The 27,236-nt window shown below is 39.5% G+C and overlaps 1 pseudogene; it reads left to right on the forward strand.

Annotated features, from left to right (window-relative positions):
* Positions 1-155: 155 nt before the first annotated feature.
* Positions 156-26,685, forward strand: LOC119884655 (annotated as a pseudogene).
* The last annotated feature ends 551 nt before the right edge of the window (positions 26,686-27,236 follow it).

Genomic DNA, 27,236 nt, shown 5'->3' on the forward strand with positions numbered 1-27,236 from the left:
ACATGGCTTCAGTGGAAATTGAAACAGTGAGTTTGGGCAGTCATCTGTTAACTTTAACATTAGTCATCACTGATTTACAAGTAATGCGCATGCAAAGTTTCTCAGCTCCTTAGACCTATCACATAACATCAGATTTGTTAAGAGCAAGTGGGAGGGTTTTCTATTTATGGAATGGGGACAGAGAAGGCAGCCATATCTACACATAGCAGCTAAGGGAGTTGAGTTTGTACAGCAATTATAGGTTGTTTTTGTAGACAGACATAAGATCTGAATATGTGCAGCAATGTGGTTCTAGAGACAACGACTGTAGTGGAGCTACTACAGAAGCAGTTTTGAGTGCTTTGCCAGGCGTTTATTTGTCTGTCTGTCTGTGGAACAGGTGAGGCCAACAGCTTTTGAGCGTTTCAAAAATATTTGCCTTGTTCATTCATCACAAAAGTATTTATTTATGACACAGATTCTACAAAATTTTTTCTGCTAAATGTACTGCACGTTTCAAATGGACGCATGAATTTTGTCACACCCGATTCAGTCAGGCTGAATAAGACTAAAAACAGAAAATTGCAATATTTGCAACATTTCACCCGCATGAAGTTTGCCAAAATGTAAGATGCCTTTTATTTATCTTATCAAAAAATGTTTGGTCAACTTGAAAGGTGATGTGCATTTGCAGTAATAGTTTATTGTTGTATTTGTCTAAATGGCTTTGTCTTATGACTGTGACTGATGAAGATGGTTAAGAAGTTAAGATGGAGGCAGACAACCATGACAACACAACAGCTGGAGGAGGAGGAGAGTCTAAAACAAAATCTTTAAGACCAAATGTCAAAGGTTATCTAAAAATTATTTTTATTAAATATTTCATAAACTAAGGATGGTAAGGTAACCCACTATAGTTTTTGAGGCTGATGCTATGTGTTGTGCTTTTTCTTACATGACCATGTAGATGAGATGGAGGATTGTGCAGCCAAAGCCAAGGTAAAGATCTTTTCACCTACATTAGTCATCATTAACTTACAGCTGCATTTAAAAAAAAATTGTGTTATTAGTAGTGCGCACTGTTCTGGTACACAATTAGTACAAAATTACACTTTAAATTAGGAAGAATTCCACTGTACATTTTGGGCTCTATAACTGCAGAGATTCTTCCCTAAATTTAATTTGTGGAAATCTATGATAAAACAAACATTCATGAACCTCCTGGTTTGACATTGTACCATGAAACCCTTTTGAGTGTTTTCTTTTCACATTAATACAATATGATTTGCATTTGGTGGTTATACACTTTCATCTTGCTCTTATTTGATATGCTGTATCAGTTTTGTTGATCTTCAGCTTTTATATTTATCTGGATGCTCCTTTTTGTGGTTTCGGGTTCCAACACATTGTAATCTATATAGGTCTAATCTGGCGAAGTAAATCTTAAATAAAATCACTTGTTCTCTCAGTGGGATCCAGTGAATGAACCTGATGAAGCTCAACACTCAGAGAAGAACAGTGAAAGCACAAGAGGAGAGTCTGAAATCAAGTCGGTACCATCTGCAACCAAAGAGAAAGGTAATATTTTACAACAGTTGATTATACAGTACACAAACCTGGTCCAATACATACATTAAAAGAAAAGAAAAACATGGTCACTTTTTATAGAAGACATTTATACCAATGTTTCCGTTGTGCATGTGAGAGCTGCCAGCTATTTCTTGCGATTGCTACCGCTGTCGGTGCAATGTGCGGCTCCATCAGCTAAGAGACTCAATGATGTGCTGCACACTTGTTCAGAAAAAATATGTGTTAAGTTTGGCCCCCTTTTCGTTAACATGCTGTGAGCAGGGTTTTGTCCATCAATCTCTGGACCCGGAGCAAGAGCAAGACCACCAGACTACTCAGATACACTGTGAAGGGAAGGCTTTCAAGTTTCTTTGTCAATCATGTCTTATTCTGACAAAAAATAGAAGGCATGATTTGCTTATAAACATATTTTCTGTGATGGCTACTGCACTGTTGAAGAATAAAATAAATGAACATACATTTATCTGACACTTTTATCCAAAGTGACTTACAATTGCTGTACATGTCAGAGGTCGCACGCCTCTGGAGCAACGAAGGGTTAAGTGTCTTGCTCAGGGATACAATGGTGGATGGGTCACACAGCTATAGAGTTATCAAGCTATAAAGTCTTTCACAGTCCAATTCTTTGGCTGTTCATTTTTTTATTTTTCAACAGCGGAGTAGCCATCACAGAGCAAAACATGCCTTTTATTGGTGCTTAGGAGCCATTTTTTGTCAGAATAAGACATAATTGACAAAGAAACTTGAAAGCCTTCCCTTCATAGGAACACAGTCATTTTAAAATGCACAAAAATATTAATATAAAATCAACCATTACAGATATCAGCAACACAGGTAATTGCACCCATCTCATGAAGAAGATGTACAATTTGAAGTTGGAACCAAATTTATAGGACAAACGGTACAGGAGAAGATAGATGCCAAAGAACGGCGGAATAAATAATAATAATAATAATAATAATAAAGAGCGAAGAGAACAAAAGTGCGAGAGCTGCAGCTCTCACACTAACTAGTACATCAAGTATGGCCAAGCTAAAGCCCCGGAAAAATGACCTGGCGATGGGAGTAGAAGAATGCTGTGATGACGAAACTCGCTCTGTAGCGCTGTTTGTCCGTTGTCGACTATTGTGAAACCTGACCACAAAATACTGCGACGTCCATGGAAGGGGGTGCCCGCGGTTATGTAGATAAAATGGCTCATTCTAAGGTAGTAAAAACATAACGGTTCATTATTTAAGGTCTTTATACACCACTGAAAACATAGTTATAGATATTATATTGCATTTCTGTCAATGAATCCTCAGAAATATTACACACTGAAGCTTTAAAAAAGAATATCCACATACGGTCACAATAGGCAACCTGAAGCCTATGTAAGCTCGCCTTTTTAAACTTGACCCACAAGGGGCAGTATAGAGGGAAGTGCAATATGCTCTAAATAGACTTAACACATGTAGAATTTTAGTGCAAACATGTCAGCTTAAGCATATAAAATATGGTACTGCCTATGCATATCATCATCAGAAATTTGATCTGCAATAAAGTGATCCAGTTATTTTGTTTTATTCCAAAAACAATAGCACTTGCCCTGACAGATAAAAATCTGGAAAGTCGAGGTCCTCATCCCCTTTTGTTCTACAAATCATCATGACAACACTCTTTTTAGCATTGTATTGCACATCATGTTTGACCCCATAATCAGAGCATTCAGCAGTTGTTGATACCCAGCAGGAGAAAGAATAGCCAGATTGTTGGCATACATATGATGATTTATTAGAGCGTTACCAATCAGAAGGCAGTTTTGCAGCCTCTTAGTTGGCCAGATAAATCACATAATAATAATTAGTCATTTAGCTGGCGCTTTTATCCAAAGCGACTTACAATTGCTATTTATGTCAGAGGTTGACTCTCTGGAGCAACTAGGGGGTTAAGTGTCTTGCTCAGGGACACATTGGTGGATGTCGCAGAGGGAACTGAACGCGGCTCGAACACACCAGAGGCATGTGTTTTATCCACTGCCCAATCATCACCCCATATGAAATGAATGAACATGGATGAAATCATTCATGTACATATTAAAGGGAGCTGGTGAAAGTAACTCCCCCATCATACGCTATTTCCAACGCCAAAGGGAGCAGAGACTCCATTTCCCCATTTGACCTGCATATTCTGGTTAGCATACCAGCATACCAATGTGCCAACCATGCTGTCAGGCACACTTTTTTGACTCAATTTCAGAAGCAACTTTTGGTGATTAACTCAGTCAAAAGCCTTTGAAACATCAATAAAGGTAATTAGAACAGAGGGGTTTTGCCTTCTATACATTTCAGCTACTTCTTTCAAGGCATAAATACACAACTCAGTTCTCCAATGTATCAATATATTCACATACACAATCTAATAGAATCCTTTCCAGGACTTTAGATACCACACTAGCTAGTGGAATTGGCCTATGATAATCCAGGCTCCCAACCTTACCAGCTTTGTCCTTGATGAGGCACAAGAATAGTCTGGCAACGGTCCCTGTAAGCCAGTAAAACATATGGCATGAAGAACTGCAACCTCTGGACTTGCAAATTTAACATGCTCTGCAGTGATTTAATCTGAACCACTCAACTTTACCAGCTTTTTGTACCATACCAAAGCGACACCTTCTGCTATACTTGCTACTCCTCTCACTATCCCCCATAGTAAGATCAGTTGTGGATTCAACAGTCCCAAGGTAAGTGTCATTAAGTGGTGCTAATTAGCAGAGTTTCAGGAGCAGGAGCACACATTGACCACGTCATTGCCAGCATTTCCATAAATACCCACACATTCTGACTCCTCTTCTTCGCTCTCGTATCCTGCATGGCTCTCGCATTCCGCACCCGAACTGAAACCAGGCAACAGCTTGTCGAGCACGCTACGCTAACGCTGCTATGCCATACGATGAATCATCACAAGCTATTCCATCCATCCACTTACTTCTTCGAGAAGTGTCGGTAAATCGCCATTAGACGATGAATTATTCCAACGAATAGAAGACGAACTCTTCTCTTCCGTCTCCATGCTGAGACCCCAGTGCCCCCAGGCCGCCTGCCATCAACCGGCTTCAGCTGGGGCACCGGGATGCCAGCACCCCCAGCCGCCCACCCTCAACCAACCACAGAAACAGACAGCAATTACACCAAGCAACCCCAACAGCTACCTGCAGTAGGGGTTTGGCACCAAGATGCCAGCGCTCGCCGCACTCTACTTCTAACCTAAGCAAAGAGCATCAGTAGGGACTAACGTCTGGCTCTCAGTCGTTCGAGCTAACATCTGGTTCACGGTCATTCAAGCTCACAGCCGTGTGCGAGCTAACGTCCGGCTCTCAGTCGTTCGAGCTAACATCTGGTTCACAGTCATTCGAGCTCACAGTCGTGAGCGAGCTAACGGCCGGCTCTCAGTCGTTTGCGAGCTAACGTTCGGCTCTCAGTCGTCTCGAGCTCACAGTCACTTCAAGAGCCGTCGTTTCGAGCTAACATCCGGTTCTCATTCGTTTCATGCTATCTTCCGGCTGTCAGTCCTTTCGAGCTCACAGTCGTCTCTAACTAACATCGCGGCTAACAGTCCTTTTGAGCTAACATCCGTCTCGTGCTAACATCCAGCTAACAGTCATCTTGAGCTAATGTCCGGCTAACAGTCGTCTCAAACTCACAGTCACTTCGAGCTCCGTTTGTGAGGGTCTGTCGTATGGGCAGGTTGTTGGACCCAAATGCAGGAACAGATACAGGTACAGTTCAAAAGGGTTTATTTAGGCAAACAAAAGGCGAGCACACTTACGGGCAGAGAGTCCAAAACAAGGTATTCCAAACAGAAATCCAAAACAGGGTGACAAGACAAGCAAGGCAAGCTGCAAGGCAAGCTACAGGACAACACACTGTAACACACTGTAATGACCGGACAAAGACTAAACAGAAACACCAGGTATATACACAGGGACTAATGAGCAGATCGGGAGCAACACAGGTGACTGGGATCAAGGTTAACGAGGCAGGCAGAGAGACAGCAGGGAAAACAGAGAGAGGCAGGCAGAGGCAACAGGGGGCAACAGAGAGGCAGGCAGGCAGAGAGATAACTGGGGAAACACTTGACAGGCAGACATGGGGCAAGATTAATAACAAACACAGACAGAACACATGTAACAAAATAGCAGACAAGAATCTAACTTCAGACAATAACAGAAACCCATGTAAACAGACAAACACCGACCAACTATAACACAGGGATCATAACAGACACAACCTAAACGAGAACACAGAACTAGAACACAGAGTCCCGAGCAGACTAAACCAAAATGATGGAGAAAGAACTAGAAGCAAATACTACGACATGAACTAAGGCACAGGACTAGGAACAAAGACATGGAACAAAAAACCCAGACTCCCCAACAAGACACAGACAGGACTGAAACCCAGACACAGAGGAACCAAAATCAAAACATGGCCAAAATAAATATAATCCAGACCAGCTCAGGACAGGATCGTGAAACTGTTGTTTCGAACTAACGTTCGGCTCACAATCATTTCGCGCCATCATCCGGCAAACAGTCATTCAAGCTAAGCTGGCATTCAGCTAACAGTCATTTCAAACTCAGTCATTTCGAGCCAACAGTATTTTCTAGCTAATGCGTTCCGAGTTGTCTTTACCTAAATCGGTATAATCCTTTCAAGCAAACAGTAGTTTCTAGTTAAGTCATCTTCAAGGTAAGTCGTTTCGAGAAAACATCAAGCTAACAGTCACTTCGAGCACACTTTGAGCTAACAGTCGCCTCGAGCGAACGTCGAGCTAGCAGTCGCCTCGAGCGAACACTGAGCTAACAGTCCTTCAACCCAACCGTTATTAAACCAAAATAGTTTCGAGCCAATAATCGTTTCAGCTAACATCCGGCACACAGTCGTTTCTAGCTCACATTCGTTTCAAGCTACCATCGGACTCACAGTCATTTTTAGCTCACATTCGTTTCAAGCTAACATCCGGCTAATAGTTGTTTCGACCCAACATCCGATCATGGCCACTTTGAGCTAACATCCGGTTCACAGTCATTTCGAGAGAACATCAAGCTAACAGTTGTTTAGAGCGAAAGTTGTTTTAAACCAAGTCACCTTTAGTTTAAATCAGTACGAGCTCAGCCGCTTTGATCCCACTTCAAGTCATTTCGCGTTGATGTCGTTTCGCGTTACAGCCTTTTAGTAGCTTCGAGCTATCAGCCACTTGAGCTCCCAGTCACTTCAACCTCTCAGTCGCTTCGAGCTCACATCAAGCATACAGTCGTTTCGAGCAAACATTGGGCTAACAGTCGTTCCAACGAACAAGTCAATGTAAACCAAAGTTGTTTCGAGCTCAGTCGCTTTGAACTCACTCGCTTCAAGCTCACATCGAGGTAACATCGTTTCGTCGTCTTTAACCAAAGTCAACAACAGCTTTCAAGCAATCACCGAGCCAGCAGTCATTTCATTCCTTCTAAAATCATTCGAGCGAACAGTCTTTCAAGCTAACAAGTGTTTCAAACTAAGTGTTCGAGCTAAGTCATTTCGAGCTAAAGCAGTTTCAAGTTTAAAATTGTCTCGAGCGAGCAGTCTCTTCAACTAAGTCGTTCAAGCAAACAAACCTTCGACAGTCGTTTCAAGCTAAAACCATTTTGAGTCAACAGTTGTTCGAACTAAAAGTGGCTTTCGGCACCAGGATGCCGTAGCCCACAGCGGCTCATTCCCAGTCATTGCCAACTGACTGTGTCACTGGTCAGGCGAACAGAAGTGTCACACTAAAGTCATTTCGAGGGAACAGTTGTTACAATTAGAAGGGGCTTCCAGTACCAGGATGCCAAAGCCTACCGCTGCTCGCTCCCAGTCCACGGTTTAGGGGTTCTATAAGGATAGATGGTTCGCAGTGGAATGGTCGCCAAAACCTTAACATTAACAGCATAGCTCTCTCTTGTGCTAGAGGCCAGCTTGAAGAGCTCCCGCCACGTCACAACTAGTACAACGTAATTGCATCACTCAGTTGTCCCGAACCTTACAAGCTATGTTCACACCCGCTTGGGTTTCACCTCCCTGCATCTCCCCTCGTCTCAACCTTCAGCGTCATACTCGCAATTCAGACTCATTCCCCAAACAACACCGCGTTCTACTAAAGAAACCATATAATTGGGCCTGCTTACACCCGTCTTTTCTCCTTGCAAGACCTTCGTGAACCAGTGCAACTCTGGGATCCCAGAGTACAACGCCAGATCGTCTCTAAGTCGGTTCCAGTGGCCTCTTGATTCCCGGTGCCACCGCCACTCCCCAAACGTACCATCATCACACTCATTCAAATCTCAAAGACCTCAGATCAGCCAATGCTCTCACGTTCCTAGAAGCTTTTGGGGCTCTGTCGTCACCGTTTCCCTAGCGTAGCTTCCCCACAACGCTTCAAATGTCTATTCAGCAACTGCAAGCCTCGTACATCTTTCTGTTTCGATCATCAATAAATCACTTAATCGTACCTGTTGATTGTGTGGTCCTTGCTAGTGAAGTGGCCACACGTCAACCACGTCATCGCCAGCATTTCCATAAATACCCACACGTCCTGACTCATCTTCTTCGCTCTCGTATCCTGCATTCCTCATACAACATGTTGGATATTTCACAACATAGCTACATTATGGCAACCTTGGCAATTCTGCAGGCCCTCCAGGGGTCACACCTGCAATCTGTGAGAAAATATTTTAACATAATAAACTAATGTGAATGTGAGAGTTAGTTTATTACCTTTTATTTTTGTAATTGCCGTTCTGCAAACTCTGTATAACTTGCTGTTTCATTGATCATTGCAGTGTTATAATGATGTTGTTCTCTTATTTATTTTGTTTCAGTGATGGCTGAACTCACACTTGTGTTAATTGGTGACACAAATTCCATTGAGATTGGATCAAAAAACATCTTACTTGACCATGACGGGCAAGCAAATGTGGAACAGTTTTCATCCAAACTGTATGATTTGTGTGGTCGGCACATCTATGTCATTAACATGCTGGGTCTGCAAAACATTGACAAATTCCCATTATATCAGGAAGTTCATGCCTTTATCTTACTGTTACCAAATGGTCGGCATAACAGCCATTATAGCTCAGGAGTGCAGTGGTTAGAAAAAGCTTTTGGGAAAAGATCACTTGCTTATTTAATGACAGTTGTGACTCATGAGTCAGATGAGAAATGTGAAAGTGCACTGACAGACCTGAAAGCCAACAGCAGTGAAAAAAGATACCACACATGTACCAGAAGTATGATGGATGAAAGAGAGATAATAGCTCTACTGGAAAAAATAGACGTCATGGTGTCTGAAAATGATCACCACTGCTACAGTGGACTGATCTGTGATGAAAATAAAGAGAAAAACATCTGGACCACAGATCCCACAAAGAAGAAGGGATCAATTCCTCAGAGCTTCAGCAAAATCAAACAGGTGAGATTTTTGTGTTGGCATTCACTGATTATATTCATTCATAAAGAAGTAGTGAAGTGGAAAGAACTTAAACTTGCTTGGCTATAATAAATATTTTACATTAAATTTGCAATGTGAAAGGGGTCCCTCATAGTAATGAATCTACAAAGAATTATCACCTGAATCTCATTATTTATCTGTCCCGTCTGAAAAGTTTGGTTTATTCTCACTGCTTTGATCGTGTTTTCAACTGTAGTTCAGCAAGACTACCTGCTCAGCACCAAACAGCAGACAGACACCGTTAGTGGCGAGCTGGTGAAAAGTATACCTAATGTAAAATATCAGATAGAAGCATATGCATACAGTATTCATTACTCAAAAACATATATTGCTGGCATCGTGAGGGGGTGCCAGCAATTGTATTTAGGGGGATGTTACACCTCCTTGACGGCACCCCTGTCAGAAGTTGGTAGAGACCACTGTAGGGACAAAAACAGAATGAGGGGTCAAAACATGACTCCAAATTAATGATAATGTTTCACTGTAACTATTGGATGTATGAATGCGCAACTGTTTGCAAACTGTGCAAATGTTATGTTCATAATTTCTTCTATCCCTAAAAATATGTTATTGTAGGTTTAAATAAATAATGAGAAGATGTAGGTTACTGCTAATTGTAGCCTGAGATCCTAGAAAATTTCAGTCAGTGGGGTATTGTACTCAGGTAAAAATTTTCGGTTACTTGTACTACTTGAGTATTTCCATTGTATACTACTTTACTTCTACTCTACTTGTGTTGTCTACTACTGTACTACATTTGACAGGTATTGTTACTAGTTTCTTTGCAGGTTAAGATTTTAGATTTTAACACTAACAATAGATACAATACACAGAGTTGAGACATGAGTTGTTGAACAGTCATTTGAGACTCATTTCTGATGTTGTGCAGGATCAAGTATACGCCAGTCAAGTTTTTGTTGATTCAAGTTCTTTTACTGTTATCTCAAGGTGATTATTTCAGACAAAGATTGGTGCAGTGAGAGAGAGAGAGAGTGAGAGAGAGAGAGAGAGAGAGAGAGAGAGAGAGCATTTTAAGAACTTACAATAAGATTAGGCTGAGACAAGAAACCTTTTTCTCAGGAGCTTAATTTAAGAAGGGTGAGAAAATGGTCAAAATCTCATATAGTTGATGTTAAATTGAGCTCAGTTATGTATAGGATAAATAGGTTGGACGAAGAACATATCTTAGTTTGAATTTTCCTTGCCTCTGAGCCATTATGTTCTCACAGCATCATGTGGTCTCCATCCTCCCTTTGTCTGTGTGTCATCTGTGATGTAAAATAATTGATGTCTTAGAAGTTGCACCTCCAAACAAAATTTGACAAATTTGAAGTTACACTAAAATTTAAAGTTACTAATTAAACTTAAAGACTCATGTGTCATCAATTATTTTTACCTGTCATGGTGGATTATGCCAGACAACGGGATTGGACCAGATAGAATAGGCATACTGGTGCAGTTAGATGATTTATTGTTCACAAATGAATGAGCTAACAGACAGCTGTTAGGCAGACGGGTACAGGTAGGCAGACAGGCAGACCAGTAGGCAGACAGGCAGGCAGATCCAGGTAACAAAACTCCAAACTGAAAGCTAACAACTAAGCACATAGCAAGTAGGATGAACTGCTAATGAACAAAGGAAGTTAACGGGTATAAATGGAAGTTATAGTTGGGTGTGGAAAAGTCAGAAAGGCATTGGGTGGACATCTTGAGGATGGTAGGTCTGGGAAGTTAGATGGGCTGCTGTGTTTAAATAGTAAAAAAAAAAACAACTACATCCTAATGTCTTTTCCTAAACACTTTTTCTTGACCTCATCATGGTTTGCACTGAGGTCAAGAAAAAGTGTTTAGGAAAAGACATTAGATGTGAAGGGGAACTGAAGACAGCAGTGGTGCATAGAGATTCTGACCGCACTTACACTAAGCTAAATAATCATGCTACAGTGGATATTATTGATGGGGTCTGATGAGTTGAAACTCTTAACTGAACATTATAAACATACAGACATTCAGTAGAGATGGAACAGACATTCTTGTACAATTCAAATGTGTGGAAAAAAAATAATAAAGAGAATAAACAATAACTTTGGTAAAAGTCAATACACTTTAATCGGGGGTCACAAATAATCTTTCTTCAAAATATACATTTTTTGGCATGTATCTATGTACAAATGAAATTCAACCAGTGCTTGGGCTTGCTTTATGTAGTGTGTGTGAAATTTACAAGTATCAGATTTGTCATGTCACTCAAAGGTTTATTACATTTGTTTAGGCATAATTGTTATAGACTGTCCAGTCTTGTTATACACAAACTTCTCTTTGGCCCCCCAAAACACAGATAACGATGGGTAGTGACAACATAAATGGCTCAGCGCCACAAAGTGCACTTAATATCTATGTCAATCATTTAGGAAATGCAGTGGTGAAAACACAATGTTCTGAAAAAGGACATGTCAGTCATGTTGATCGTTTGTTTTCAAAAACGGAGTCAAATGTTGCTGCCACAAGGAATTGTGGAACGGAAATATCTCCTTTAGTTTTGTTAAGGATGGTCCAGTGTACCCTATGCTAAAGGAGATAAGAAAGGAAGCATTGTAGCACTTTTCAGGATTTAAAGATTTCGACCAGCTCTTTTCAAGTCACATTTAGGAACCTTCCTAAGCAAAAATGACTATTCGACCACATCCAAGGACAGAGAGAAATGCAGAGGTCCAGGGATGAGAAAGTGAGATTGAAGAGAGGAACTGAGGAGCATTTGGCTCAAAGAAAAGCAATAGAAAAGCACTTTTCTAAACCATTTTTATTACAGAGGCTAATGTAAAGCATTACTGGATTAACAGTAAAAGTTTAAGGAAGATTTAGAGGACAAACATCTCATACTAGTTTACTTTTTTGTTTGGTTAACTTACCAGGAATATTTTTTAAGTTGATTTTGCAATCTGCTTGTTGTTTCATTACCCTGGAGTAGACGAGCTGGAGGAGAGGGCAGCTCCATCAGAGGTAAAGGTGAGGTCTTTGAACCCTGACGCATTTCTATTTCTCACATCAATTCAATTTTCAATTTCTTACCTAATGACACATTATGCACAGTATCCAAATCAAACTGTATAGTGAACTGAATATAGGAGCTGTGATTTTAGTTTAGCATGAACAGAGTTTGACTCCAAGAACCTCTTGGTTGGACACATAGATTTGAAGAGTTTATTTTCTTATCATTAAATACTAACCTGCTTGCGTTCAGTTTGTGCATATTAATCTATGCTTTTATATTCAGTGTTCTTGGACTCTGAATTGGTGTCCTGCTGCGTGTTGTGATCTTCACATTCTTAATTTCAGTGGTCATTGTTCAAAAGGTCAGCATTAGGGCCTGTATTGATTCTTTATTGCCTTCTTGTGGACAAATAAAATGACGTGTTTCAGTAGGTTAATTTCTGCTCTGCCATGAAGTGTTAAAGGGGCTATATGTAGTTTCTCAATGAAATCACTTATTAATAGATCTAAATTTCACTACCTTGTCAATGGGCTGTAGCCTCACTTAAAATTGAAGCACATGCCTGTTTTCTCTGTTGCTTGCAACAGCCACTATTCTGCTTCTTATGTGAGGACACCTGTGCGTGCTCCCGAGCCTCTCTTAGACTACAACAACCCAACATTTGAATGACAACACCGCAGCTAGAGACATGCAGTACAAAAGAACCGGCTCCCAGCACAACACAGACTCCAACATAAACTCCACATAAGGATAAAAACAATAAAGTTTGACGTGAAGCCCATCAGACCAAATGAGATTCAGATGATGTCAGGTGAAAACATTCAATATCAGAAATGCTGTGTTATGGACAGAGTCCTATTAACGCTGAGCAGTTGCTGTTGTTATCCGGTGCAAAGCTATATCGCTTTCCACATTACATCGCCAACTAATGCAACCCATTACTATCCTGTACCACCGGTATTATATATTAAGTATTGATTTAGCCTGCATGAAGGATGTAACGGCTTCGTAACAATCAATATAGATTTATTGTGATTTTACTGGTACTCCGGTAAACAGCTTCTCCACTGTCACTGTATCTAACATGACCCACATAATATACAATAGGCTACTGCAACAAAACGGCTACAACACAGAGGAAGAGCCATCCACTAACCTTACAATAAAGTTACTTACTGCGGTCTAAATGTTATAAAGTGTAGCAACAATCTCATTTATAATATTTCAGCTCACTAACCTTTTTGTTATCATCCAATACATTTAGCTGTGTTGACATTGCTAAGCAACTGGTGAAAGACACACAGTAACGTTAGTTACTGAAAAGCAGACAGGCGAGCTAACGATGTAGTACGTTGGCTAAATTCAGTAAATGTGATGTTATCATGTAATGAGCATGGATTAGTTCAATATTACTGTAACGTTGCAGTGGGAGTTTACCTGAGTTTCCAGCATGTTGTGGGAACCGGTCTCCCTGTCTGTCAAGAACCGCTGTCACTCTTTTTTTCTGGGAGTATTGTACCAATATGCGTCTTCTTGCGCTGTAAGAAAGGTACAGAGCTGGTGTTGATCTGCCTCTGAGACGGGAACGTTGAAGTAACAGAGCCTGAACATGTCTGGGGAAAAGCCACTGTCAGCATGCTGGTGTTTCCGCGTTTATTGTGGGATCTCTGTATGAAAGCGGTTGTGATTCAGATTGTGATTGTGTTAGTTCAAGCAAACATGCATATGAGCACACACCTGGTTGCAATGTTAAAACCGCACCGCTACCGCACCGCTAGTGGCCGCTGAAAACTACATTTTACCTCTTTAAATACCAATTAATCAGAGGACACCAATAACTGCTGTTATCAAGTTTTTCAAATCCATGGCTGTACAATCCACATTTATTTCATTCAGCGTATTCAGTGTATGTGTGGCTCAACTCAGCTACAGCTAAATCAGGTACTGTGCTTTCATAATTGAGTAAGCTCTGTTTGCTCAATGTTACTCACTCCTTGATATTGTAAGTTGAATGTTATTTAATATTTTTTGTTTAGTGGTATTATATAGTAGCTTCATGTAGATTGAATAGTGGTAAACTGCATGTAAAATACATGCTGTTCCTACATTTTTTATGTTGCAGAAATCATGTCAGTTCAGCTATTGATCTAAAGTAAGAAAAATACAGAGTAGCTCACATATGTTTGTGTGGTAGTTAAAGCATCATTAGGAGGACATCTCCACCACCTTAGTGGGCTATCTGTGGCAATTGCAAATTCATTTTACCAAGGTCCTAAGCTTGGGCTCATGCAACCAACACCATCTCTGTCACAGTTATATTATAAATGACCTGTTTTCTCAGTGTGATCCAGTTGAAGATGCTAAACACAGCAGAACAGTGGGAGGAGAATCTGAAATCAAGTCTGTATCATCTGCAACCAATGAGAAAGGTAACATTTGAATGAAAAATGTTATTGGACAGTAATTTTACAGTAAATTGTAATTCAACTGTATTAATGAAATAGGGAACTAACTAAATTAATCTGATATGTTGGCTGTGACCTTTCAATAGGAAAGGCTGATGAAGTTAGAGAGGTCAAAAATGAAAGCAGCAGTAACACGGGTGAGCTGCCCATGGACAAGTGTGACGCAGTGAGGGACACAATTCCAACATCTCAGACTGTTTCAACAGTGACCAAAGAATGTAAGAAATACTTCCATTTCCTTTTGTTTACATTGCATTTCTGCAAAATCAGTGTAATTCAAAATATCTGTTTGGTATAGGAGATTAAGCTTGCTGAACAATGAACTTTTTGAATATGCAAAACATTATTGAAAATAAATCTTATTAACCTGGAACAGTTAACTGACCAAAAACATTTTTTTACATTTGATCCTGCTTGTTGTTACATTACTCTGCAGTGGATGATCTGGAGGAGAGGGCAGCTACATCAAAGGTGAGATACAGTCACTGACTCAGGCCCCATCCACACTACTCCGTTTTAGTTTACAAACGGAGATTTAAAACGAATACAATCTCCGTCCACAACAGCGTTTTAGCTGCGTGTCAGAGTTGATCTCTGTCTACATTAAAACGACTGGAAACGCACATTTTGTGGCTGGTCAGGTACTCTGGGCATACGTGTGCTGGTAAACATGAAGCAGATGGTCTCTCTCTTCCAGTTACAGAAGATTTGGTGAGAGAATAAAATAATGCAGACAAAGAATCACACCAGATTTTTTGAACATGCACTAATCATGAGCTGGGACTGTTACTGAATGTAACATGGGAGTTAAAAGCAGCTGTGGCGGCGGAAAACAGAATGGGAGTCGTGGCAAAGAGTTGGCAGATAAGTGTTATTTGCACGGTACAGAATATTTTAATAAAAATACCAACTCCGACATTCCTCACAGTGGTGCTGGAGGCCTGGACGATGCCATCCAGAGTAACTATATCTTTAGATAATGCGTACACGGAGTACAATAACTTCAGTTTTGTCTGAGTTTAACATTAGAAAATTAGAGGTCATCCAGGTTTTAATATCCTGAAGGCACATTTAGAGTTCAGCAAACTGATTAGTTTCATTTGGCATGATCGATAGATATAATTGATTGCATAACAATTAAGGTTTATGGAGTGTTTCCTGATAATATTGCCTAAAGGAAGCATATATAAAGTGAAGAGGATTGGTCCCAGCACAGGTCCTTGTGGAACTCCATGACTGACTTTGGTGTGCATGGAGGATTTATCGTTAACATGTAAAAACTGAGATTGATCTGATAAATAGGACTTAAACCAGCTTAGAGACAATTAAATGTTCCAGACTCTGTAATAGAATATGATGGTCGATGGTATCAAATGCAGCGCTAGGATCTAATAAAACCAGTACAGAGACAAGTCCTTTGTCTGATGCAATTAGGAGGTCATTGGTCATTTTCACTAGTGCTGTCTCTGTGCTATGATGAACTCTAAATGCTGACTGAAAATCCTCAAATAAACTTGCTATGTAGAAAGCCACACAGCTGTTTGGCGATGGCTTTCTCAAGGATCTTAGAGAGAAATGGAAGGTTAGATATAGGTCTATAGTTTGCTAGAACATCTGGATAAAGGTTGGGCTTTTTGAGAAGAGAGAAGAAATTATTATAGTTAGTTGGTAAAGATCGAGGAAAGCAAAGCAGTAAAAATATAAAGTATTTACAGCTGTTTTAAGGTTTCTGAGTTTAGAGATAAGTCGGTGCGAGTTGGGGAAAGGTCTTGGTGAATTTTGTCTCTAATAGTTATAATTTTATCATTAAAGAAGCTCATGAAGTTGTTACTACTGAAAGCTATGGGAATACATGGCTCAATAGAGCTGTGACTCTCTGTCAGCCTGGCTACAGTGCTGAAAAGGTTGTTCCTATTTTCCTTTATTAATGACGAGTAGTAAGCTGCTCTGGCATTACGGAGGGCCTTCCTATAAGTTTTCAGACTATCTTGCCAAATTAAACAAATATTTTCCAGTTTGGTGGATGGCCAATTCAGACAGACATCTTGTGTAGACATTTTTGCCTAATGACATGTAGTTCAGCAATAGAAACTCTAAAGTTATCAAATAGTGGTCAGAGAAAAAGGGATTCTGTGGAAACATTATTAAATGTTCTATTTCAGTACCATATGCCAGAACAACGTTGAGAGTGTGGTCAAAACAGTGAGTCGGTTAATGATCACTTTGAGAGGAGCCAATTGAATCTAATACAGAGATAAACACATTACTAAGGCTGTCATTCTCAGCGTCCACATGAATATTAAATTCCCCTACAATAATAAGTCAAAAAACAAACTACCACACACTGATCAGATCAGTGTGCAGTTTTTGACTTTTCATAGACTCATCCTGCTATCTACCAGCACCTGATTGTTGTTGCTGTGCTCGGGGAATTTCTTGTTTCATTTACATTTACTCATTTGGCAGACGCTTTTATCCAAAGCGACTTACATTTGAGGAACAACATACAAGCATCAACAGAGTATCAACTACAGATCTACAACTGACAATACATACTAGTAAGAGCAGCAATAAATACTAGTAAGAGCTCACAGTACATATCACATCAATGGGGTAGATACCTAGGGAAGGAAGTAAGAGTTAACAAAAAGTGCAATCAATACAAGATCATTGTAGGGGATAGAAGAAGAAGAGCACAGGAAGTGAATGTTAGAGGTTAGGAGTTAGAGGTGTTATAAGAGGAAGTGTTCTCGGAAGAGATGAGTTTTCAAGAGCTTCTTAAAGTTAGAGAGGTATGCTGCTCTGATGGCGTGTGGTAGCTCGTTCCACCATCGTGGTGTCACAGATGAGAATAGCTGGGACTGGGATTGCTGGGAATAACTTTATCCATTTTAAGGACGAAAGTAGACAAAAACTCTGCAAATTCAGTTAAAAATTCAGAGTATGTACCAGGTGCTCCGTACACTATAACAAATAGAATTGGTTGCAGTGATTTCCAACTTGGGTGTAAAAGACTAAGAACAAGGCTTTCAAATGAGTTATAATTTAGTTTAGGTTTAGAGCTGATTAGTAGACTAGAGTCAAAGATTGCTGCAACTCCACCTCTTCGGCCTGTGCCTCGGGGAATGTGAGTATTAATATGACTGGGAGGGGTGGATTCATTTAGGCTAACATATTCTCCATCACCCAGCCAGGTTTCAGTAAGACAAAATAAATCAATATCATAATCTGATATTAGTTCATTTACTAGTACACCTTTAGAAGAGAGAGATCTGATGTTTAGTCCACATTTAATTTTCTTAATCTTTTGCACTATTGCACTTGTGGTTTTAATTTTTATGAGGTTTTTATGCACAGCTCCTCTTCTGTTTACCTTTGATTTAAATAATTTCAGTGGTCGGGGGCAGACACCATCACTATGGGGTTTTTGCTAGGTAACTCCTGAAATGGAGGAGCAGAGAAGCGTCTTAGACTGCAACTCTGCGTAGGGTTTTGGGTGGGTAACTGCTGAAATAGAAGGGCAGAGAAGTGTGTTAGACTGCAATACTGCCACCTGGTCTCAATTCTGGATTGTCATGGATTTGGTTCACTAATAAACTTGGCTAGATTACTAGACATGAGAAACTAATCAGACCAGGTCTTCCCCAGAAAGTCTGCCAATCGTTTGGTTCCATCTGCTGACAAGCTGTATGGTAATGCTGATTTCCTGTTTCAACAGGACTTGGCACCTGCCTGGTTTGTGGACCATGGTGTTCAGAAGGTCGACATTTCTGTATAATAAATCATATTTTAAAATATTTTGAGATATAGTGTTTTTAATTTCCATGAGATGTAAGCTGTGATCATCAAGATTAAAACAAAAGAAAATTCACTTTATGTCCAATGAATCTAAAATATATGAAAGTTACTCTTTTTCACTTAAATTACAGGCAAAATGAACTTTTCCAAAATATTAAAATCTTCTGTGATTCAACTGTATAAGGACTCTGCAAGTAAGTGCTGGAAAGTTTAGCAGATTTTTTGGCACATAATTTGTGAAGATGGACCAGTATATATATAGAGGGACTAACAAGGGAATCAGCTACTGCAGACAGGGAGGGGAGCAGGGAACAGGTGAAGGGAATGAGGTAATCAGCCTGACGTGAGGGAATGGAGTCAGGAGAATTGGCAACCCTGAGCTAACCGAAATGGATAAAGTACAATCACAGGTTTGGTCCTAAGTAGTCATTGTCATACCAACGCGTCATACAGTGGAAATTCTTATTTTAATGCTACCTATTTAAGGTTGACCCTTCAGCTAAGATTGGAGCTGTTTTCATTTTTAGTTAAGACTTGAACTGATGCTGTGTCTCAATTTGCCTCCTTCCATACTTACACTTGCTATATTGAGTGCATAAGTAGCCTATGGCAAAATGCAGTGCACTATAAGTACCCGATCTTTTAATGGTCATAAAGGTAAAAGTGGAATGCTGAACACTTCTCACCCTCAGTGGTCGCCATCTTGGCTATGTAGAGGAAGACTAGGGACCACCAACCTATTTTACAACCTGTGAAAATAGTGGCAGAGGAAGCTGCAGCGGTTGCAATTGGAAAAGTAAAAGTACATTCATTTTTATTAAAACTGACTTGAAGTCAATTGAGAAAACAAGTTGGCAGATATTTTGGTGGGTGACAATCATTGTCAAATATTGGCAATGATACTCCCAGTTATAATTTGCCATTTAATAAGAAGAACAAGAAGAAGTTTTGCAATCATCGTTTCTAGTTGTGCATGTTGTTTTCCTTGCTTTCATTTTTGGTGTTGTTGTACTCTGAAATGCTGTACTAGTGTTTTTTAACCTGCTGAACAAATGTTAAATGAAATAATTTGTTTTCTTAGTGTGATCCCGTGAACGAACCTGGAGATGTAGAATACTATGAGAAGAGTGATGATAGCAGAACAGTGGAAAGAGAATCTGAAATCAAGTCTGTTCCATTTGCAACCAATGAGAAAGGTAACATTTAATGATTAATTGAAAGCTGCAGTAATATGAAACAGTCAAACTTAGTTCAATAACACCTTGCTCTGACCTTCTTATAATACAGTTATTCTATTGTAGGTACCTTAGATATGGATATGAGTGGAAACAAGGATGAGGTAAGACGCTCCCAATGTTTTTACAAGATCTTTAGGATTATTTACTTTATCTCATTGTATGAAATTATCATTTTTACATACAGTACATATTTATTTGCTTATTCACAGCAGTCAGTGAAAATTTCTGAAGAGATCAAAAGGAAGAAAGAATATCAAAGAGAAACTGAAACACTGCTTGGCAGACTTCACCTTCAATACAAACATCAACAGAAGTTGACACCAGCAGATTTTCTTAAAATTGGGCCACCTGTGAAACAGGACCAGGACACATCTGAGAAAGATCTAGCTCGTACTTTTCTTCAGAGGTTGATGATGTTAGACTACAGAGCCAGATACATTCCTGTAAGAAGACGTCCTGAGGTGAGCCAGTCAAAGCTTGTTCCAGTGTTTGACACTGTTGAGACGGATGCCTTAGATGCTCTTTTTAGCACCAGTGTAGACTCAGATCAATCAAAACAGACTCACGTGCATCCAATGGATGTTCAAATGGCAGTATTTCACTGCTCAGACAGCTTCCTTAAGCAGAACATGATCACAAAGCTATCACAATGTCAGTATGCCTTACCTTTGCTTGTTCCTGACCCAGTCACAATGGAGACTGAATGCCCTCTGTGGACTTTCAGACAAATAACGAAAACATGGAAGATAACTCAAATCAAAGATGATTCAAACACTGTCACCATGAAGAGTATGCCCATCTGCAAAGCTGAGACACCCATGGTGTCATTTTTCCGCCTGGGTTCACTGTCACTATCTAAATCTCAGCTGATGAACTCTTTGATCAACGACCGTCACAGCACCTTCTTCCACAGAAACTGCCCAGGTAGCACCAAGTCTCGCCATCTGATGGATGGTGTGGCAGAGATAGCCTGGTACTGCCCTGCTGGAAAACACAACGATGCATTCACTGACTGCATAGCCTTCTGTAATTTCATGGTGATGCTCTGTCAACTGACAAACAGCGTGACATACTGATGGAAAAATCTTCAGTCACTGTTGTTCTTGTACCAACTCTGGAAAAAGGTGACAAAAGTTCTAAAGTTATCTCAGCACTTTACAAGTCTCCAAAGCCTCTCATTATTCTCATTGCTGATAACGATGGTGGTGCAGTTCAGTTGAAAAAGGGAAAATACAAAATGGGTCTGAAAGACAGAAGCCAGTCAGATGTTTCTGAAGAACTGAAAGGAATCATTGGAAACATTTTGTCTGGACCACATGCATCCTTCAAACTTGAAGCCATGGCTGAGGTCTCTGGAATCAGAGTGGATGAAGAAGACAAAGGCTGCCAAAAAGGGAAATCTGCTGCAATGAAAATAGTGAATTTGCTTCAGGGGATGGATGTTTCAAAGATTAAAGATAGATTTCTCCCTTGTCAAGGCCGACTGTGGCATGAGTGGTGCAAAATAAACAAAGAACTGTATCACCTCAGAGGACACATTGAGAAAGAGAAAGCTGTGAAGCAAAATAAATTAAAGCAAATACGGGACGATCAATGCGCTGCTTCCTGCAGTGAACTGATGACGTTGTTCATTGAAAGCCTCTCATCTTTGTCATCAACAGACAAAGAGTATTTCCTGAAATGGACTCAGATCTTAATAGATGCGCTCTCCACAGACGATCTCTCTTTAATTCTCCAAAGCTATGATGAAAAGTGGTCTGAGGTCTTGGCTTTGAAGAAGAAACATGACAAATCTGATCAGCTTAGAAGAAAGCAAACTGAGCTTGAACAAATATCAACAAATCTACAGTCAGCAACTTTTGGCTTGGAGCACATCTTTAGAGAAATGGGACAGATCTATGAAGCTCATGCATCTCCGCAGAAACAAGGAAAGGAGGGACAGACTGACTGGTCTAAATACCCTGAGCTGGCTGCAGAGCTGATGATATCAGGACACCCAATGGAGCTGATGGATGGTGATGCAGGTCATGTGCCTTTGACATGGATCTCCGGTGTTTTAAATGAAGTCATCAAGAAACTGGGCGACCAGAAAGTTTTTGTTTTGTCAGTTTTAGGCGTACAAAGCAGTGGAAAATCCACCATGCTGAATGCCATGTTTGGATTACAGTTTTCAGTGAGTGCTGGCAGGTGCACCAAAGGTGCCTTCATGCAGCTGGTCAAAGTATCAGACGAGATCAAGCAAGACTTTCAGTTTGACTACGTTCTGGTGGTGGACACTGAAGGTTTGCGTGCTCTTGAGTTGGAAGGTAACGCCACTCTTCACCATGACAATGAACTGGCAACATTTGTTGTTGGTCTGGGAAACATGACATTGATCAACATCTTTGGAGAGAATCCAGCTGAGATGCAAGATGTTCTGCAGATTGTTGTTCAGGCTTTCATGAGGATGAAGAAGGTTAAACTTTCTCCAAGTTGTGTGTTTGTTCACCAGAATGTTACAGATATTGCAGCTGCAGAGAAAAACATGGATGGAAAGAGACGCCTGCAAGAAAAACTGGACCTGATGGCCCAACTAGCAGCCAAAGAGGAGGGTTGTGATGCAGAGTGCTTCAGTGACGTCATTGCATTTGACGTGCAGAAAGATGTGAAGTACTTTGCCCAACTATGGGAGGGAAGTCCACCTATGGCTCCTCCAAATCCAGGTTATAGTGAGAGTGTCCAAGAGCTGAAGAGCATCATCCTCTCTAAAGCTTCACAGTCTGCTGGCATTACTCTCTCACAGTTCAAAGGCAAAATTCAGGACTTGTGGAATGCCTTGTTGAACGAACACTTTGTTTTCAGTTTCAAAAACACACTTGAAATTGCAGTTTACAGGAAACTTGAGGTGCAGTATGGGAACTGGACCTGGACCCTGAGGAGCGACATGTTGACCATTGAGAACCAGCTTTATACCAGAATTGAAAATGGAAAACTTGACAAGGTTGATCTCAATTATCTGTTTAAAGAAATGAGCCAAACATATGGAGAAATCAAAAAAGCAATGACAACGTACTTTGAGGACAACAGAGACAAAGAAATGTTGGTTCAGTGGCGAGGACTATTTGAAAGCAAAATCAAGGAGTTTCATGATGAACAAGTGAGAGGAGTTAAACGAAAACTAGAAGAAGTTATCCGGCAGAAGAATGCTCGTAAAAAGCTGGATGACAAGAAAACAGAGTTTGAGAACAAGCTGCTACAAAAGAGCAAAGAGCTCGCTCATCAGTTAAAAGACAAAGCAAAGGATGAAGAGGAACTTAAAAGGCAGTTCAACTCTGTTTGGAGCAGCTGGGTCACTGAGCTAACTGCAGATATTAAACCTATTGAGGAGATCAACTTGAAAGAAGATCAGTTTACTGTCCTTCAAGAGCTTAGCATTGAGTGGCCTCTCATAGACGAATCCAAAAGCAGTGGCAGGTACAACAACATGTCAGAGGCTGGAGATTATTTTGATTATGTAACCCTCACAAAGCACCAAGAGATCTGTGACACAAGCCAACAATCCCAAGATGATAAGGTGGAAAACAAGAACACAGAAGGTCAAGGAAGGTTTGCATTATGGGTGTCTGTTAAAAAACTATTTGGATTTGGATCAACACAACAAAACAAAACACATACATCGAGGAGTCATTTATCATATGAAGAACAGCAACTGATCAGATCCCTCATTGACGATGTCGAACAGCAGACCATAGATATAATCAAGAGCAAACCTGTCGCTACAAGAGGCTACAGTCCAACTTACTTGCAAGAAGTGGCCAAAAATGTAAAAGAACAAGTGACAGAATTTGAATCAAAGAGGAAATATACTCTGAAGAAGAAGTTTACAGTTGACCTCTTGCTGTATGTGTTTCACAGAGCAGAGAGTTGGCTTTCACAGTCCCATGAGAAATTCAAAATGAACAACGATGCCCTCACTTATTTAGAAAACAAGAAGATGCAATATTACAACATTTTCGGAAGCTTCTGCAGAGGAAGCTCGTCTGCTGTTGTGCTTGGAGGACTGATCTGTGAAAAGCTGAAGGTTTCCACTGTCGAGGCTGTCTGTAACAAGACTGCCATTGATCTCGCTGGAGAGATGAAGTGCAGTTTCCCAGCATTCAGTGGGAACAGGTTGAACTTGGAGAAACATGTGTTGAAGTCACTGGCTGAGAAAGAGGACTTGGATGGTTTTATCACCTACATCCAACACCCAAGGAAGCAAGTTGAGACTTTTATAAAACAGCAAGTAAAGAAATACATCTTCACAGAACAAAGATATAAAGCACGAAATATACTCAAGAAAAATGTTGAAAACATCAATAAATGTGTGAGTCAAGCTTTATTTACTGCAACAGAGGAAGTCAAAATCCAGAGAGGAGACACAGACATGTGGGTGGAAGATTTTCCAGTTTGTTAAAAGATGAGTTAACATTTGACCCCATTTGTTGTCAAAACTTCAAAGACATAAACAACTTTGACTTTCTGAAAGAAGAGATAGAGAGAGGCCTTATATCCATCACGAAGGAAGTGAGCAGCCTCTCACTGGATAAGATTGAGGAATTCAGACTGAAACCTGATCAAATCCTCATCGATCAGCTGTGTAACTGCTGCTGGGTCACGTGTCCATTCTGTGCAGCTGTTTGTACCAACACCATGAAAAATCACAGTCCAGACAAACACAATGTCCCTTTTCATCGCCCCTCTGGGATCAGGGGGTGGCACTTTGAAAACACACGGAACTGGTCATCGACTTCTGCACAACTTTAGTTGCAAGTGATGGATGTTTCTACCCCGAGCATGATTCAAAAGAGACTTTTCCTTACAAACGGTATCAAAATGCTGGAGAGAAGTATGCTACGTGGCAGATTACTCCTGATGCATCTAAACTGACATACTGGAAATGGTTTGTGTGTCGATTTCAAAAGCAACTGGAAGACCACCATAAATTAAAATTCCAGGGCAGTGGAGAAATTCCCAGTGAGTGGAGAAAACACAGTAAAAAAGAAGCTATTAAAAGTCTGGTTGAAATGTACAATCTGTAGTGACCCAGCTCTACTCAGAGTAACAGAAGTCCAAAGTTTCTTTAACTGCTCAAAAGAATTAGGAGTTTTTGATTTGATTGCGGTATTGAGGATGATGCCTTTCCAAAATGACTGATACAGTGCCAATTTATAATTTAATCATAATGTATTCTTACAGTATTATATATAGTGAATTGCAGTACAACATTAACTGTAGTTAGGATTCCTGAAAATGTCCTGAGGCAAAGGAGAATACAATGTTTGTGTAATTACAAATGATGTTTGTTTGCCTTTAAAGGATGATCATAAAAAGTATGAGACAAAACAGAATTAGTCGTTTAGGTTTCTGTTTAATTATTATTAAGATGATGAAGATGCATGACATTTATATGTAAACATTTAAAGGAAAATCTACTCTAAGAAGAAATGAAGAGGGAGTTTCTGAGTTGTCAGATATCATAGACATATTTTCATTCCTCTAAAAACAGGAACGTAATTTAATTGTATTTGACTTTTGTTTTTACCTTTTTCATTTATTTGAAATTCTCAAACAGACATGACAGGAAACTGAAACTGTGTACTTGAAAAAATGATAAGGGTGTGTTTTTAGAAGGATATTTTTATTCATTAAAGATGTGGGATTTTTTTCAATTCAAGATGAATGACAGATTTTTCTTTGTTGTTTAAAGTTGAAAGAGCAATAAAATGTGTAGGATGTTGAGCTGAGACATTTTATCAGACATGAAAAAGAATTGAATTCATTCTAAATAACAAATTACTATTTTTAGATTACAGATCTCAATTAAAGGCTTCATAACAGGTTTGTAGTTTTGATAGAAGATGTACACTGTATCTCTGTAATTGTTTTTTTTTGTAAACTGTCATTTGAGAAGAGAACTGATAGATAGGATGAGTCCGAAGGTGAATGTTCTGAGAGTGAATTAAGTTTTGTTGATTATGAAAATGCATGAAACTTGTATTTGAATGAGACTTGTCAAGTCCCATGAAAAGGGATAGAGTTGTGATAAGTTGACATATTATGTTAAAAAAATTGAACTGCTTTTAAAACAATGGTTAACCTTTTAACTGTATCTGTTTTCCAACTCATAAAAAATAATTTTTACATAAAACACATATTTTTGTCTTTATATTTTGTTTTTATTCTGTAGGCGACATTTACTTAAATTTGTATGATTTTTTAAAGACTTTGATGAATAATCTTTTATCTTTCTTAAGTATTTGGAGTATTCGATAATTTTACACTATATAATTTTAAATGATTGCATTTTTGTCCATATCAGAATTGGTTCTGTTGTTTGCTTAATTTGACTCTGTCATTGCAACAGTATTGATATCCATAATTAGAAACAGAAATATTAGTGTTTGTGAAGAAGAAATTGGTATATTTTCTTTTACTGTAATAAATAGACCCTTCATGTAGTCACCGGAGTTTAAGCCTTTTTGGCCAAAGGCCAAGGCAGCAAGGTCATCAAATAAAATTTTTTCTTCAGCTCTGAATAATTCTTCACTTTGAATGGTTTGTTGAGGAAGAACATGGTGTGGTGTTGTAATTTTGTCTTTTTATTGAATGGAACGGAGGCAGACCAGGGTTTACAGGAAAATACATGGAAATACTCTAAATGTTTTTTTGACAGACAAGAATTGGAGTTACTATGCCAACATTAGCTAGATCACACAGTCAGTATAAAATGGACACACGGAGATTTTTTATGGGTAAAAAAAGGTTGAGCTTGAAGCTGAAGCAGTGGAACAAACGTAGCGCTGAGCCAGGAAAACACGGGGCCTTTCTCAGTAGGCCTACTACTACGTAGTTCAGACTTGGCAAGTTGCACTTGGGAGTACAAACTCAAGGACGGGAGGACACAATACAGTCATTCTGTATTTGAAACAGCAGTGTACTTGATGACATCACCTCATCAACTTATCTTGGCAATAAGTGTCAAAGAATGATATGTGATATGCGATACGTTATGTGGTTATCTCAATGTAATGTATACAAGACAATGAAAGTTTTTGAAAATTATAAATAAATGAAATAAATAGATGGGTCATTGAAAGTGCTTGATTTTTTTATCTACTTCCCATTTACACACTTTCTTCATATATTGTCACACCCTCACAGCTTGGCCAATAATTGGTCCAAATTTCTCCATTCAGTCTTTAAGAGACGTTGCAGCAAACAAAATATTTGGAAACCTAGACAATATCCATTCTTCAAACCAATTTTCCAATGCTTGAAGCATAAAGAAATAATAATGTATCTCAAAATTTGGGACATTAAAGCCTCAACATTTTTATCATACTGTAAAACTGCGTGTCTTATTCTTTGAAATTTGTTGCGTGGTGGATAATTCGAATTGCTGTGGAGAGTTGGGTCATATCTTGTTGTAATATAATGAGCTTCCCTTTATTTTCTCTTTAAGGTGAATATAGTACTATCTACTGGCAATGATGTTTCTGAAACCATAAACAGAATACAAATAATTCATCAATAAAGGTATACAGAAAATATATCTATCTATGTCATCCGTAATATCCTTTATAAGCATAACATATACTTCTGTCCTTCCTACAATTTCCTTTAAAGTATATTCTAGCTACACAGTTC

The sequence above is a fragment of the Micropterus salmoides genome, unplaced genomic scaffold (genome assembly GCF_014851395.1).
Source record: "Micropterus salmoides isolate LMB-PRFRI ecotype aquatic unplaced genomic scaffold, ASM1485139v1 Ms_hic_scaffold_10, whole genome shotgun sequence".
In the NCBI taxonomy this organism is placed as follows: domain Eukaryota; kingdom Metazoa; phylum Chordata; class Actinopteri; order Centrarchiformes; family Centrarchidae; genus Micropterus; species Micropterus salmoides.